Below are 7,074 nucleotides of genomic sequence, written 5' to 3'. Positions count from 1 at the left end.
CAAGAACCTCAAAGGGATCTAAACCCCAGCTTGTTTTACATTTGTATACACAGGGCATGATGATGTCTGCCCTGTAATAATACAAATGCATCTTGAGTTCATATGCATGACACATTGGAAAGATACTATGCATATTGTGCATAAAATGGACAAACATGTAATCCTAATTTGTATGCGGTCTGGTGGCCATTGGCTCAATTTACCCCAAGGCAAACAGTTTGACCATATATTAGTCCACAAAGCTACAAGGATGGACTTTCATGCTAGGTTTAGGACCTCATATTGTAGCTTATAGAGACCCCAACTGATGTATAAAACAATCTTAAAACGATCTACTTTGGTTTAGATGCAAGCATCATGAAACCTATAACACAATACATATTCTTTTTGGGCTGCTTACCATCTGGTTTTCAAATCAAATCAAATCAAATTTATTTATATAGCCCTTCGTACATCAGCTGATATCTCAAAGTGCTGTACAGAAACCCAGCCTAAAACCCCAAACAGCAAGCAATGCAGGTGTAGAAGCACGGTGGCTAGGAAAAACTCCCTAGAAAGGCCAAAACCTAGGAAGAAACCTAGAGAGGAACCAGGCTATGTGGGGTGGCCAGTCCTCTTCTGGCTGTGCCGGGTGGAGATTATAACAGAACATGGCCAAGATGTTCAAATGTTCATAAATGACCAGCATGGTCGAATAATAATAAGGCAGAACAGTTGAAACTGGAGCAGCAGCACAGTCAGGTGGAAGTTGAAACTGGAGCAGCAGCATGGCCAGGTGGACTGGGGACAGCAAGGAGTCATCATGTCAGGTAGTCCTGGGGCATGGTCCTAGGGCTCAGGTCAGTTGAAACTGGAACAGCAGCATGGCCAGGTGGACTGGGGACAGCAAGGAGTCATCATGTCAGGTAGTCCTGGAGCTCAGGTCCTAGGGCTCGGGTCCTCCGAGAGAGAGAAAGAAAGAGAGAAGGAGAGAATTAGAGAACGCACACTTAGATTCACACAGGACACCGAATAGGACAGGAGAAGTACTCCAGATATAACAAACTGACCCCAGCCCCCGACACATAAACTACTGCAGCATAAATACTGGAGGCTGAGACAGGAGGGGTCAGGAGACACTGTGGCCCCATCCGAGGTCACCCCGGACAGGGCCAAACAGGAAGGATATAACCCCACCCACTTTGCCAAAGCACAGCCCCCACACCACTAGAGGGATATCTTCAACCACCAACTTACCATCCTGAGACAAGGCTGAGTATAGCCCACAAAGATCTCCGCCACGGCACAACCCAAGGGGGGCGCCAACCCAGACAGGATGACCACAACAGTGAATCAACCCACTCAGGTGACGCACCCCCTCCAGGGACGGCATGAGAGAGCCCCAGTAAGCCAGTGACCCAGCCCCTGTAATAGGGTTAGAGGCAGAGAATCCCAGTGGAAAGAGGGTAACCGGCCAGGCAGAGACAGCAAGGGCGGTTCGTTGCTCCAGAGCCTTTCCGTTCACCTTCCCACTCCTGGGCCAGACTACACTCAATCATATGACCCACTGAAGAGATGAGTCTTCAGTAAAGACTTAAAGGTTGAGACCGAGTTTGCGTCTCTGACATGGGTAGGCAGACCGTTCCATAAAAATGGAGCTCTATAGGAGAAAGCCCTGCCTCCAGCTGTTTGCTTAGAAATTCTAAGTTTCTTCCTTCACAGACTCCATGAAATGATGACCTCTTCCTAAAAATCTGGTCACATGATTAATTATGTGTATGGTTTCCTAGAAACAAGGGGTGGCACAACTAACCCTTTGGCTTAATTTACCCACTCTCCCCTATTAGACAAAACCTCCACAGGATCAAGATACAACATCCCAAGAACATCCTAAAATCGTCCCTGGGGGACGTCCCGGGAACTAACCAGGAACTAGACAAGACCTACAAAGGACCATTACACAACATCCTTACAACTTGAGGCGAACATTTCGTGACTTTCCAAGTACACCCTAACGACAAACTTTTGTTTGCAAGGTTAGCCGAACAGGTTTTAAGAAGTTCAAAGACATTCAAAGTTGCTCCATAGAAGCCACTCCTCCGTAGATATAATTCTGTGGGCCTTATTCAGATAATGCATCTCATAACAAGATGAACAGCACTTCAAGGCAAGCTTCCTCCATCCTCACTCGCTCTCTCCTCCTCAAACTTTCAGTTGCACCTCGCGCCTTACACTTTGACTGGCAGCACAATGTGTGTGTGTTTGTCTTTCATTATGATTAAACCATGCTGTTAAGGCAAAAAACGATTTGCTCTGAACGACTTTCCTATACTGATTAAATTGCTTACCCACTCCACAGCAAGCATCTCTATCCACACTGACTGGTGAACAGTGGTGTAAAGTACTTAAGTAAAAGACTTTAAAGTACTACTTAAGTAGTTTTTTTGGGGTATCTGTACTTTACTTTACTATTTATATTTTTTGACAACCTTTACTTTTACTTCAGTACATTCCTAAAGAAAATTATATACTTTTTACTCCATACATTTTCCCTGACACCCAAAAGTACTTGTTACATTAAATTGTGAAATTCGCACACTTATCAAGAGAACATCCCTGGTCATCCTTACTGCCACTGATCTGGCGGACTCACTAAACACAAATGCTTTGTTTGTAAATTATGTCTGAGTGTTGGAGTGTGACACTGCCTATCTGTAAATAAATAAAACAAGACAATTGTGCCGTCTGGTTTGCTTAATATAAGGAATTTACTTTTACTTTTGATACTTAAGTATATTTTAGCAACTACATTTACTTTTGATACTTAAGTATATTTAAAATCAACTACTTTTCAACTTTTACTGAAGTAGTATTTTCTATTAACATCTTATGGCTGGGGGCAGTATAGAGTAGCTTGGATGAATAAGGTGCCCAGGGTAAACTGCGTGCTCTTCAGTCCCAGAAGCTAAGATATTCATATTATCAGTATCAGATAGAAAACACTCTGAAGTTTCAGATAGAAAACACTCTGAAGTTTCTAAAACTGCTTGAATGATGTCTGTGAGTATAACAGAATTCATATGGCAGGCAAAAACCAGAGAAAAAATCAAACCAGGAAGTGGGAAATCTGAGGTTTGTAGTTTTTCAACTCATTCCCTATTGAATATATAGTGGGATATTGGTCATGTTGCACTTCCTAAGGCTTCCACTAGATGTCAATAGTCTTTAGAACCTTGTTAGATGCTTCCACTGTGAAGTGGGGGTGAATAAGAGGGGAATGATTGCTCTGGCAGAGAGCCATGAGCTGACCACGCTCGTTCACGTGAGCTCTGTTCCATTGCATTTCTACAGACAAAGGAATTCTCCGGTTGGAACATTATTGAAGATTTATGTTAAGAACATCCTAAAGATTGATTCTATATTTAGTTTGACATGTTTCTACGACCTGTAATATAACTTTTTGGACTTTACGGCCGTACTTTCCTCTGGACTTGCACGCGCGCCCTGAGTTTAGATTTGTTTTCCAAACGCGCTAACAAAAGGAGGTATTTGGACATAAATTATGGACATTATCGAACAAAACAAACATTTATTGTGGAACTGGGATTCCTGGGAGTGCATTCTGATGAAGATCATCAAAGGTAAGTGAATATTTATAATGCTATTTCTGACTTCTGTTGACTACACAACATGGCAGATATCTGTTTGGCTTGATTTGTTGTCTGAGTGCCGTACTCAGATTATTGCATGGTGTGCTTTTTCCATAAAGTTTTTTTGAAATCTGACACAGTGGTTGCATTAAGGAGAAGTGTATCTATAATTCCGGGCATAATAGTTGTATATTTTATCAATGTTTATTATGACTATTTCTGTAAATTGATGTGGCTCTCTGCAAAATCACCGGATGTTTTGGAACTACTGAACGTAAAGCGCCAATGTAAACTGAGATTTTTAAAATATAAATATGAACTTTATCAAACAAAACATACATGTATTGTGTAACATGAAGTCCTATGAGTGTCATCTGATGAAGATCATCAAAGGTTAGTGATTCATTTTATCTATATTTCTGCTTTTTGTGACAAAAATTGTGTTTTTCTGTGAATAGGTACTCACCTAACCTAATCTTTTGTGGTGCTTTCGCCTTAAAGCCTATTTGAAATCGGACACTGTGGTGGGATTAACAAGAAGTGTATCTTTAAAATGGTGTGAAATACTTGTATGTTGGAGGAATTTTAATTATGAGATTTCTGTTGTTTGAATTTGGCGCCCTGCACTTTCCCTGACTGTTCCCGTTAGCGGGATCTCAGCCCAAAGAGGTTTTAAGGTATATTTACTTTTACACAAGTATGAGAATTGGGTACTTTTCCCACTACTGCGGGTGAAGTAATTTAACGTCGCCCTAAATGTAAAATAAATTATATTTTAGAGGTTTAAAAAGGAAGAGAAAGGAGCAGTATAAACTGTAGTTTTTTGGGTTTCGACCTGTTCATAACAGTGGAAGGGAATGACGAAAAACAATGGTTATGTTCAGAACGAAATGATTGGAAAATAATTTCAGTTCCAACACTTGAATTTCTATTATTATTACTTTTTTAACCCCATTTTTCCCCAAAGGGCTCAGGCAAGTTGAAGGTCGGAACATGCAATCCCTCCAAAACATGACCCGCCAAGCCGAGACTGCTTCACATTGTTCGCTTTACCCGGATGCCAGCCGCACCAATGTGTCAGGGGAAACACCGTTCGACTGACAACTGAAGTCAGCCTGTAGGCACCCAGCCCGCCACAAGGATTCACTAGAGCATGATGAGCCAAGGAATGCTCCCCGGCCAAACCGTTCCCTAACCCGGACGGTGCTGGGCCAATTGTGCACCGCCCTATGGGGCTCCAGGTCACAGCAGGCTGTGACACAGCCTAGGATCAAACCCCAGGCTGTCGTGGCACCTCAGCTGTGCGATGCAGTGCCTTAGACAGCTGCACCACTCGGGAGGCAACCCTTTCTTTTAACATACAATGTTTTGTACTGACTGAACACGTTTGTCAAAGTGGATAATGTACTGTAGGCTATTTGGCACACTTGGCGCACGTACAGTTTAGGCCCTAAAGCTTACTTTTAAGCACTAATTAATGCCAGATCGCCTAAAATAATGAAAGAAAAACCTCGATAAATTGAATAAATTACACATTTATGGATTTTCTAAGGTATTGTTTTCTCTTTATCCAACCTGCCTGCCACCCACCCGCCCTTCATCCATACAATATTTAATTACCCTAAACCCACCCTCTCCGCAGGTTATGAGTCAACCCCACCCATCACTAGTGTACAAACAGACACTACGCCCTCTGGTGCACACCTTCGCTCTAGCCATAATACATTCTTTAGCTCCTCTGGATTTAGTGGTGGAATGAATCACTGTAATGACTGCAGAACTTGGCCTACTGAAGGCATTGAAGAATAAAGGGCAGTTGCAACTATAGGCCTAGATTATTGTATAAATTAACATAAACAACATTCAAATAATTTCTCACCATGATAGACATATTGACAAGGCTTCAAATAAAATCGTGTTCTTTAATAGAGATGAACAAGATAAATGAGATAAACAAACCCATTGTCAAGAATGTTTATGGTAGAGAAATAGCCTTTACTTCAACAAACAAGATTAAGTATGAATGGGTGCCATGTTGGTATGATTCATTTTCACTCCTCACTCTCTCCCTGGGATCCATTCAAACGTTTAGCTGCTAATGCTTAGCTGATCATCTACGTTCTTGAAAGGAACTGCTTCAGAGCATCAGTGTGAGAGAGCGTTCCTTTCGTTTGAGTTCACTGTAGAGTTCCTATCTGGTCCAGGTCCTTTCTCTGTCGACACACAAACACACACAAGCACGACAAACAAACGAATGCGTGCATGCACGTGTGCACACAAATACACGCATGCACACACACACATAGCAGGACACAGACAGGATTAATGTGCGGTATGGTTGGTCAGCCATTCCCTTATTGTAGTGCCAGCGGCCTCACAAAAAGTAATTGTGTCTGGTGAAGCAACCACTTGCTTCGTCCCAGCCATAATTTAAGTCATCGTCCCGTTAGGCAGTCAAATGACTGTGTGTGGAGCAGGACATAGAAGGATTCATTGCTCTACAGTCTAACATCTCAAAGTCACTTTGTGTGCAGCATTACAGCTCAGTCAACCAGGCATGTTTTGTGCCTGTTTTGCCTCCATTTTATGAGATATTACAGATAGAGCTGAAAGTTCATGGGTGTTATGACATTTCATGTCTTCATACATATTTCAACATGTCTGTTCCTCCGGATAGGGATTTGGGTTAGGCACAAATAAACATGGACCCTAACCCAACAAACCTAACCTTTACCTTAATCCTAACCCTAAACCTAATTTTCAACCTGATCTTAACTATATGACTTGGCATGCTATGTTCACACAAGTGCAACAATGCCAAAATTGTATTTTTTTCATGTGAACATTATCCTACAAATTGCTTATTAGCAATCATTACAATTTGAATTCAAGTCCAAGCAAAGAAAAAGATAGGAAAATGTTCAGTATATTGTAGGTCCCTGCCTAAGCCTGAATACCAAACTCTCAAGTAATTTTCGATCAAGATAGAAAGTGAATATACTTTGTAGCAATTTATTTCAGAACATTAAATGTGTAGCATGAAACAATTTCCAAATTAATTTAAATGAACCCAGCTAGTACATAACGTTCTGAGAACAATATCTTTCTTAGAGCTTGGTAAGAGTGTCACGCCCTGACCTTAGAGCTTTTTATGTCTCTATTTTGGTTTGGTCAGGGTGTGATTTAGGTGGGAATTCTATGTTCTTTATTTCTAGGTTTTGTGTTTCTATGTTTTAGCCAGATATGGTTCTCAATCAGGGACAGCTGTCTATCATTGTCTCTGATTGGGAATCATGCTTAGGCAGCCTGTTTTGCCACCTGAGGTTGTGGGATGTTGTTTCTTGTTAGCTCTGTGTAGCTGTCAGAACATGACATTCGTTGTTCTTTTTTGTTGTTTTGTTTAGTGTTCAGTTGAAATAAAGTATGAACACTTACAACGCTGCAC

Source organism: Oncorhynchus tshawytscha, linkage group LG08 (genome assembly GCF_018296145.1).
Source record: "Oncorhynchus tshawytscha isolate Ot180627B linkage group LG08, Otsh_v2.0, whole genome shotgun sequence".
In the NCBI taxonomy this organism is placed as follows: domain Eukaryota; kingdom Metazoa; phylum Chordata; class Actinopteri; order Salmoniformes; family Salmonidae; genus Oncorhynchus; species Oncorhynchus tshawytscha.
The sequence above is the reverse complement of the archived record's forward strand: the minus strand, read 5'-3'. Positions refer to the sequence as shown.